Source organism: Aythya fuligula, chromosome 4 (assembly GCF_009819795.1).
Source record: "Aythya fuligula isolate bAytFul2 chromosome 4, bAytFul2.pri, whole genome shotgun sequence".
Lineage (NCBI taxonomy): Eukaryota > Metazoa > Chordata > Aves > Anseriformes > Anatidae > Aythya > Aythya fuligula.
The window spans coordinates 15,540,658-15,551,703 of NC_045562.1; positions in this window are offsets into that span (position 1 = coordinate 15,540,658).

Consider the following 11,046-nt stretch of genomic DNA (forward strand, 5'->3'; position numbering starts at 1 on the left):
GGAGAAGGATGCCTAAATCTTCATGACTTGTAATCTAAGCTGGATTTGGATCCAGCAAGCATTTCTGCATGGGTCAGCTCTACTAATTTTTAAAGAAGTGGAGAGCATTCAGGTCATTTTCTATAGAAAACATTAACTAACTTTTACCAAAAATAATTAAGAATTTAAAGATATTCTGGTGGTTTATAAAACTAGAATCCAAAGCATCAAAGTAAGTGAGTGAAGCAATGGACATGATCTGGAAAGGGCATGTAAAATGGGTAATTTCTGGTCCCCAGATCTGGTCCCCTTCATCGAGAGGAAAGATCATGAAGCTCGAAGCTACAAATCTCGTATGCAGAATATGAACCCCAATATGCTGAGGTAGCTTTGTGGCAAACTGCAGTGAAGGAGGTAAACCCACTATGTATGCTTTGATCAGAACGGGGTACGCAGAGGACAAGCCTGGAGATTCGGAATGGAGTTCTTACTATCAGATTTGCCAGGAAACATGTTGACAGTATTGGACTGAGGTTTGGATTCTTCCCTTCTCTCTCAGCTGGCTTTGAGCTAACATTGCAGTTCTGCTGTTGCTCAGATGAATCTGCTGCTTCATGTGCTTAGAAGAATTGGCTAGAAGCCTGAAGAGAAATGTCTCTGGGGATTAGCTTGTTTTCCAGGGATAAACCCTTCTCTACCCTTTGTGCTTCTGAAGGTCTTCCAGGAGGACCCCTTAGAAACCCCTTGGAGAAGAGGCATGGTAACTAACTGTGAGAGGAGTTGAGCTGGGCCTCTGCCTCTCTGCTTCTGTTAAAAGGCCCCACTGAAGAAAAGCAGGACCTTGGGGATGTCCGGAGGCCATGTCAGGCCCAGACCTCAGTCCCCATTTGTTGTGTGGCCCATGCACCTGTGTAAATGCACAGGGAAGAGGATGAACACCCTAACAGCTTGTTGGACATGGGCAGCTTGCCAAACCTTCATCTGGTGTATGATGATACGAAAGGTGCAGTGTAACTCAGTAGACTTGGATGTGATTTCACTATAGTGTTTGCTAGGCAGCACATTAAGGAACTGTTTGGTTCCTTGCTGTTGCTGAGTGTTGCTTTGAACTGGGATTGTTCATATAACGTGACTAAGTACATCCTAATGCCCTGTGTGTGGACAGTATCTACAACTTTGTGTTCTAACCCTAGAGTAAACAGAAACAGATCCCCAGATCTGGTCCCCAGGGAAATGGCTCTGTAAAGGCAGTGCCACTTAGCACGCAACACAGGGAATATTTTGGAGGAACTTTCCAAGTGACGTCGCCACCCCAGATGTCATTCTGAAGCAATGTGTCTTATGGGCACCAAGTTCTGTGGTGCACAGCCTAGCCTAAGCCGCAGTTGAAATCTCAAGCTGTCATCTCAGCTTGACTGGCTCCTGAAGTTGGAATTTTGCAGAAAAAATTCAACAAAGCGCTCCACCAGTCTTACAGCATTCAAGCTTGAGACTAACAGATGACAGAGACTATCCTGAGCAACATGGTCTGAAAATGATGAGTATGTTTCATTATGTGCCTTCCTATGGGTCACAGGCAGGGATCTAAGAGCGTGATGTGGCTTGTCTGAGTTTGGTTTAGTGAGGCATGATTGTCTTACGCAAGCGGAGTGCTGTAATCAAGGGGAACTTTTTCTAACATAAAAGCATCTGAAATTTGAAAGATCCAAAGGCAGCACTTTGAGCTGCCGAAAGCATTAATACTAGGATAATTACATGTGTGCTGCACTAAGACTATCTAGATAACGAAAAACTCTCTAGATGCTGAGTTGTTTCTGCAATCTCAGATCCTTCTTGCCCAGATCCTTCTTCTGCCCAGCGTAGTGGGCTGTGTTCTCTTTAACGCTGTGCAAGCTTTTGGATCTTGGTAGCTCCTCACTGCATGGGGACTGTTGGTGCTCTTGCATGTTCTTCCACTTGCTCTGCACATTTGTTAGGCATGACACTTTTCGGGCAGAGGGGCTTGTTCAGATCATGTAGGGCAGGTTTCTCTCCTGTCTTAACTGCAGCGATCCTTCCAATTTGCTGTTGGCCAGCAGTCCTGCTCCCACCAGCTCAGTATGGAGGGAAAGATCCATTTGCATGTTGCTGCCTCAGGCATGACTGGGATATTCTGGGTGTTCTCCATCTGTCATCGCTGGGTGTAAGAAAGTCCAGAGCTGGGGCCTGTTTTTACGGTTTGTGGTTTGTGAAACGGCAGAGATTCTGTGGTAGGACTGTATGAAGTTCTCTCCATCAGTATGTAGCAATTCTGTGTAACTATCTGGAAAAAATTGGTTTAATTGCATGTCTTTGTGGACGTAAGTAACTTATCAAAATTGTTGTATAATGATATTTAAAAATTGGCTTGAATACATAGGGACTGGCTAGCTGTCTTTTTTACCTGCATTATGTTCTATTGATATGAAGCGTTGCAATGAATTTTGTGATTCTTAACTTACACTGGGACACTTCTGGACAGCTGAATGCTTCTCAAGAGCTGCCCTAATCCCTATGCACTCTTGTTCTTGCACTTCCCAAGAAAAAAAAAAATCGTCAGAACTTTTCTGGGTAGTACAACTCAAATAAATAACTATTTTTACCGCCCACTTTATTCCTTGTTGGTATATTTTCTAGTGGTACAGTGGAAGAATCTTCTTGTACTGCACATATAAGTGACGATTGTAGGACAAAATTACTTCACTTATTTCCAGAAGGCATCATTTTTGGTATGTTCTCAATGCATTCTGCAGAACTGTTTTTGTTAGAGAAATATAACTTGTTCCTAAAAATAATACAAATGATGCTCGAGATAATATCATTTATCTTGTCCACTCAGTTCTTCTAAAGCAAACCCTTACCAAAAGACTTTACTAATCTGTCCGGAAACTTTACACATCAAAATATCCAGTTTACCCAGTACTACCTGTAACACACGAATCTATACACACTTTGTCTTCATATAACCTCCTAGATTCTTGTAATTCAGAACGCAGCTGAGAAACTATAGATCCCAGGTGACTGACTTGATGCATGTGCACCGTGTTTTGCTTTCTTGTTTGTTCTCTAAGAAATATTTTAAAAGGAGAAATTATGCTCACAAAAGCATGAAACATTTGTGGTTGTTTTTGCTGTAATCAGTAAGAACACTAAAACTTACTGCTTTAAAGTACAATTAGCGTTCGGTTGATTATCATTCCACGTTTAAAACATACTGTCTTATTGGCCAGATTTGCTGTCTGAGAGTTCTCACATGAAATCATACAGACTCAAGTCTTAATAATTTTTATTGCTGGTGATGACTCTATCCTTAACCAAATCGTAAAAAAGCTAAGTCTGCTTTCAAATGCACCCCAACTATTCCATAATCTGAATCAGAGGCATTTTGCTATCAGCTATTCACTTTCAACTATGCAGGTCAGTCATAATATATATACCGGTGTTTAAGTCTCATCTTAAGTTTGCAGCACTGCATGGCATGTCCTCGATTTTTAATTGGTTATTGAACACTGATTTCTGAGTCACCAAGTAGCTGGTGAGAATCAGTGTCATTTTCTTCTCAGTCGATTATTGCCAAAGTCAATAGTACCAACATATCTGTTTCTTCCCCCAAATGAAAAGCATTTAAAATTACCCCTCATTACTATTTATTTGTACCTTTATGCAAACAGCCCAACTGTTTACTCAGTCTTGTCTGTGACTCAACAGATAATGTTACTGGCAATTAATTTTGTATCTGAATCCATTGAACATACAGAAGGCAAAGCCCGTGGTGCAATATAGACACCTAAAACTGCACACAACCACAGCTCTTAACTGTAGCCAGGTACTCTGCAAAAACTGTTCACAACTCTGATACTGGGGATACATCATTCAAAAAGCTGGTGGCAAAAACAGAGCTGACAGCTAGAGCCACAATTTGAACTTCCACCCACTTTGCTGGTGCTGTTTCAGAACCACAGTAACCGAACCAGTCCCTGAGTGTGCCAATTCTCAAAGTTTGCCTAATGCATTACTTTTTGCCTGTATATAGCGTGATTTCCTATTTCTTCATTTTTCTTTTTTCTCTTCATTCTACAATTTATGCAAGGACTGCCTAAGTTTCAGACATTAAAAAAAAAAAAAAAAAAAAAGTAGGGCATAGAGTATACCAGCAACATAAGCTGGTATACTCTAGAATAAGCTCTCTCAAATTAAGGTTATTCTTAACATTATCTGTACGATAATCAAACATACTGAACCTTCTACATCTGGCTTTGGATACTATTTGCATAGCTTCGTGCTCTTAGCTTTAGCAGTTAGTGCTGCCACCTCCTGTTCATGTTCATTCATTAGTTGCTCAATCCTGTTTTAAAAAGAAAATGTGGGTTATAATTTTAGTCTTGGCAAAAAAATAACCTCTCCAATGTACAGGTAATCATATTGTTCAGTAGTCAGAAAAGAAGAAGTTTAGAAAAGAAAAATATCATCCTTATCCTTCTCAGTTGGCCATTAACTCTGAAACTCATTAATGATCCCTCTTTTTTTTGGAAAATTTTTCAAATAGTAGGTACATAAGTGTGTATATAAAAATCACTAAATCTAATCACCATCTTCAACTCACCCCAAAACAGTAAAATCACTGAATATCACAAATATCACTTTTCCATTGCTGAATGGCCCTGAATCTAATATTAAAAATAATTCTGGGCTCCTGCAAATTCATTATCATTAGGCCTTACTGTATCCTGATATTTTTTGCAGAAATCCTGCTGACATATGGAAGAACTCCTTCCACCGTGCACAGAAACAAAGTACACAGATTACAATCATCAGTGCAATTCACCCCTCACAGTAGATTGCCTTGGGCACCCATATCCTTAAATTTTGTGTTCACGCCTTTCCTGTCGTGTTAGTATCAAGGACTACACCTTCAGTATCTGTTTGTTTCCATTTTCTGTAAGAATGATGTTGACCACAATGACGGATATCAGATACAGGATTTCTCTAATTAAAAGAAAAAAAAAAAAAAAAAAAAAAAGTATCCTACCTTAATTCCTGGATATTCTCACTCAGATTGACAGCATCTGTGAAGAAGAAATAATTGTCCTTATTTTCTAATATATTTATCAATATATTATTTCCTGGTATGTTAAGAACCAACTTTATGTCATAAAAATGAATTCTGTCTCTCTACTTTTAACTAGGAGAAATTCAAGGATATTGAGGTGGATTATTCTTTTCCTTCATAAAGCCTTAGGCTTTGTTTTGTCTGGATGAACACAGATGCACAGTTTTATAAATACTTGGTATCATCTTCTGTTAAGTTTTTCAACAATTAAGTGGTAAATCATATATACTGTCACTTTCTTATAACATTTCCAGGTACTTTTTCTGCAAGAAACAGTGAAGACCACATTTCTATAAATATCTGCCCTCATCTCATCTCCAAATACATTTTATCCCTACCTGCTTGCCTCAAGACAATCTTTTTCCTCACGTAACTGCTTTGCAGGTATGTCCAGAACAAAAACTGAGGTCTGGTGGAAGACCAAAGCACACAGTCTCAATTTGTGTATCTAGAGTTTTGGGATTGTCATTACCAGCTCCTGCCAGGACAGTTTCTCCTTAACCAGAGAGAACCCTCACGGCTCCCCAGGTTTTGTTTGCTGTGTGGTGAGGACGGAGGCCAGGAGGAGCTACAGGCGCCGCCATTTTGGTGGGGGGTGAGCATGCACAAAATGGCAGCCCCAGGATTCCACCTGCCCCTTCCCTGCAGAGCAATGAGGGAGACACAGAGCTATCTTGCCACTCTTGTAACCCTCCAGCCCTACTGTGCACACACTCCCTTCAAGTTTTTTGTTGGTGGTGTGTTGTTTTTTTCCCCCCTCGTCAGTGCAGGTTCTGGCTATGTCCTTTCAAAAAGGCCATGCCCTCACAGTGAGGCGTGTCACCTTGCCCCTTCTTCTGCCTCTTCCCCAGGAAGGAGTCTGCCCTTTTAGCAATTGCACTACACCCACTTTGCCTCAGCGACAGAAGGGCTGCAACACCCGGCCACCATGAGGAGATCTCCAGGCCAGCGCTTCGTCCAGCCCCCACAAAATGGCCGCTCGTGTGTGGCAGCCCCCTGGCCCCAGGCGGCGGGTTCTCTCCTGTGGGGGCACCAGAGCAGCCAAGCTGCCTTCACAGCCACTGGATGGTGAAGGAAGGTTTAATGGCCCCATGCTCGTGGCTGGAGGTAAAAATCCTCTCAATCGAAGGGGCAGGGAAGGGCTTGGGGCATCACGGTGTGGGGGCTGGCTATGAGCTTGAAGGGAGAAGTCAGAGTGAGGAACCTCCTGTCAGAGAAAAGTTCAGAGGGCCAAAAGCATCCCACCAGAAAGCTAGCTCAGGAGTAAAATCAAAATCTTCTGACTTATGCACCAGACTTTTCAGAGAAAACATGGTTTTCAGTTCCTGAAGGTAATGGCTTGACTGGTATTTTCCATTCTTGCTGGGAGAACGGGTGCACAGCCACCACATGATCAGTAAGGGAAATCAGGTGGCCAATTGTCCTATTTTGGATCTCAGTTTTAGGAGAGAACATACAGATTTCAACAGACCATATAACTCTTACCAAGTTACCAAGTTTTTGTTTGTTTGTTTGTTTTTTTCCCTTCAAAAATAAAAGAAGATAGAAAATAATCTATCTGAAAAAAAAAATACCTACCTGCTGTGTTTTTACATATCCCATATATCAAGTGTAAATGTTGGCAGAATTTTGCCAGCACTTCACATGATGAGCTCAGATAGAGGACCATGTTACCACAGCTTGCTGTGATGTGCTCTGGTGCCTTGAGTGACTTCAGCTGTAATCCATTTTGCAAGAAGCAGTTGCAAGAAATAGTTTGGCACAGAGAACTCTTATCCCAGAAGGTGTGTGCGTGTTGAAGTTGTCTGATTGTGCCTGCAGTCTGCCACGATACAGATAAGCACCACACAATTGCTAAATTAAATGAGGTGATTGTTTCCCCGAGCCTTTTGTGCTTCCCTCTTTTTATTTGGAAAGTCTGTAACTGAGCCACAACAAGGGAAACTCCTTTAGCCATTGCTAATAATACTGGATAATTCTGTATATTCATGTAATCTAATTTAGTGTTAGAATGAAGACATCTAGGATATGCCTACTTCTGTGCATCCTGATAAATTATTGCATTCAGAATGCAAACTGAGTCTGTTTTTCTGGAAAATCTTATGGTACTATATAGAAATTCAGGGCTTGCTACTTCTGAAATGTCCTCAGGGGTGTTACAGTTATAATGCCATACCTAACAACAACTCACATGTTGCAAATTTTTGGTGCTACATTGTGATGAGCCTTCTTTATTGATTCTTGGTTCCTGATTCAAGCAGTTACTTCATCAAGGTCATTGATAAAGCCATTACATCAGATAAGTGAAAATTCAGATGCAGAGAGAAAAATCAGCAGTTTTGAATTTAGATAGCCTGAGTTCATCTTCACTTGTGATGGCAGTTGTGCTCCCCTTGGAGGAGCAGAATTGTTCTTCACTCCTTATAGTTCCTTTTCAGCAACTCAAAGTTTGCTTTGAGTAACAGAGGGACCTCAAACTGTTTTGTGCCAGAGACAATATTATCTGGAAAGACTTTTTTTGTTCACCAAAAATTTTTATTTTTTTATTTTTCCCCAGTCTTCAAAGGCAGGTATCTTCTCCAACATAAGATCTACGTGGATTGATGTACTCTGCAGCTTCCTTCTGTTTCTCAGCCTTGTTATTTCCTTTCACTCTCTGATTTTTATATTCTACGTTAGGCCTGCCCAGGAAAGCAGGCTTATTCTGTAGCTTGGGAGGGAGCTAGACTCAAATCCAGCCTGCAATGTGAGCAGAGCTTCTCCCTTTAGTATCAGGAAAGTTTCTCCAGAAGCAAGCTTTTGACATTGGTAGTTGATTCTAATCCCCTTTTTTTTTGGTCATAGAGAGGCTTAACTTATGGTCCATCCCATCATTTCTCCTTTCAGATGCCAAACAAACATTTTACGGAGTTGAGTGGATGGATGTGCTATGGGATTGGCTCAGGTTGATGGGAGGTAAGCATAGAAAACTAGTATTTTCTATTTAGATGTCTCTAATTTATTAATTTACCTAACCTTCAAGAGAACCGTTACCCCAGGAAGGCATGACTTGCTTCTTAAGGGATCCTGGGTTGATTCAGGAGAGTTGTGTCTTTTAACACTTGTTTTGTTCAGTTCTGCAGGTTTGGGTCCTCTGCATCTTCAAGACTCAGGGTAAAGAAGAGGCTGGGATGGCCACTGGTGCTTGAAGGCCAGCTATTATCATTTAAAATTCCCAAAGCTCTTCAGTTTATACAGAGCCCTATCTGGAAGTAAAAGAAAAGCTATACTGTGGTAAAAAGCAGTGAGCTAGGAAAAAGAAGGCTTGCTTTCAGTTTTCAGCCTTTTCATACTTCATGTGTGACCATCAGCAAGTCACCCATTCCATCTGTTTGCATCTGTGAAAGGTAAGAAGGTCCACATTTCTACTCCCTTTTGTCTGCCTTGCCAATTTAAATTTCAAATTATGTCAAAAGAGGCTGTTGCAAGGCTTTTACTTGCTCAGAAGCAGTTTGCATACAGCTAGAGATACAAAAGACTACTCTAACCCTAGGGACTCGTGCTGGCCTGGCAGAATGTGGGTGCACCAGCTCCTGTATCTAGAAAAGGTTCTAAGAAAGGCCACTGGGAAGGCAAGCTCTAGCATTTGCCTTCACAGACCTTTCACAGAAATCCTGTTTCCACTGACGTGGCTGTGTACCTTGATATTTGTTCACTTCTTTGCATGAAAGGGCTAGAAATAAAAAATAAATAATCAAAATTGGTTTGTGCTTGATAAATCAGTGTGGGCCCTTTGTCCTTTACAGGCTCACTTCTGTGATGCCAGTGGAATTACACTGGAGTAAAACACGAACGCAAGGAGAAAGATGCAGCTCATTCCAAACTTGTCGACCTGCTCGTATTGATGATTTTCTGCCAAATGCATCTTGTTGTGTAATCAGTTACACTGCTGCTCTTCAGATGTCCAACTCAGAGCCAGTTTGGAATGTTAATCCTCTTCAGAAGTCCCTTCATTATGGACGATGGCTGCTTTGTTTTATGAAACAAGTCTTGAGAGGTGAGTCATGAGTTACCTTCACCCTTCCTCTAGATTAAATAGAAAGTAGATTTGAAGAAAGCATACTGTTGAGTTCTGTAGCCAAAAAGTAACATGTACAAAGACTTGGAGCTAAATTTTCTTTTTTTTTTTTTTTTTTTGATTTCTAGATTTATATTTAACCTGATGACACACCAGCTGATGGACCCAGGTAGGATTAATAGCACTGCCCTGAATACTTCGTAGGAATTTTGCTTCCTTTCAGAAAAGTAAATGCTTGCTAACTAATTTGTGAAATGTTTGCATGTAAATCGATAAAGACAACGTGAACTCTCGTAACCCAACTAAAAACCAGTGTGTTAGCTAGAGGCCAGCGGATGGGGGCAGTGTTGCTCCAATGAACTTTTTCATTTGCAAAAGAAACTTGCAATATTTGAAGAAATTTAGGAAAAGTGAGGGCAGCCAGCAGCAAAGTGGCAGCACCTTTATTGATGGTAACTGTAGGGTGTGATCTCGAACTGTGAGAAGAATCAATGGCAATTTCTCCTGCTTTACCAGAGTAGTACTTGACAGTTAAGCAAAAGGGTTCTGACATGACTCTATACCAATTTTATTTTCTCTTACGTTGAAAACCTTCAGAATTTTAATTTGCATTTTATTTTGTGTGGGCAGCACTTTCCTGAATCCACGTCTGTGTATTGCACTGTGACAACAGTGTTCTGAGAGAGACTTCTCAGAGAAGAATTCCTTAATACATGGGCAATGTGAGGTTCTTGCCAAAGGCAAGATGGGGGGAAAAAAGGTTTGTATTTAAGACTTTGAAATGATTATATGCAGGTGAATGTTGAGTACTGCTTTAATTATGTTCAACACTGAAATCTTTTTTCTCAGAAGAATTAGCTCTAGGTTCATGCACAGAAGTGCTCTGTGTACTGAGTCTGGCAAAAAGTTAAATTGGAGGGTGGGGGTGGAATTGCCACAGTCTCTAGCATTCCAAAAATCCCTTGCTTCTTCTTGATTTCTTTGGGTGTTCCCAGTGAGGTAAGCATTGTGAAAAACAGCCCAGGTAATTTTCTCAGTAAGAAATGTATGTATGTCATAGATGCGAATTGGTTTCTACGAGCACTTGACAATTTTTAACTCCTTTGTGAATGAGAGACTGCTGAGAAAGCAGACCAGGATCTGGCAGCCTTTTTGGGGTTGTTGATCAAACCTTTCTCGTAGCTGTTCATGGGTTTCTGATCTATGTAAGAAAATGTATGCTAACCTTTGTACAGCTGAAATAGAATTACGTAGGACTGAAGGGACTAGCAAATGTGGAAGCAGTAGGGGTGTCTCAGGAGACAGTAAACACACGGTTCTAGTAATACAGCAGCAATTTGGTTTATTACGGTAAGCGGAAATTTCATGATGCTATTGACAAAAAAGTTGTATTTTGGTTGTTGTATTCAGCACCCAAAATGAACTACAGTACTTCAGCAGAATATGATGGTAACTCAGCAAAGATGATGGTAACACACCAACCGCTGTCAGCACCATAATACAGCTCCTACTGGAATTCTGGCGTCTGCAAACATGAGGTGTACTGACAACATCTTTTCTTCAAAATGGATATAACCCAGACTACCTTAGCCTGTTAATAGACAGGCATGTTCTCACAGTCTTAAATAGTCTTGATGGTTATGGATAGGAGGATGTATGGCCTCAAGAGGCAGCTTTTGGAGACTTAACCTGTCTCTGCAGGGGCTGTGGAGGGACAGAAATCAATTGCTCATTGTAGGGACTTGAACCGAAGGTTTTTGCATTGAAACACTAGGAGTGTTTGAAACTACAGAAATCTGATTTGAGACAGGCTAAAGGGTGAGTTCTGGATAAAAGCAATCTGTGAGACTGACCATGATGTGAAGCTAATGAAAAATCAGCA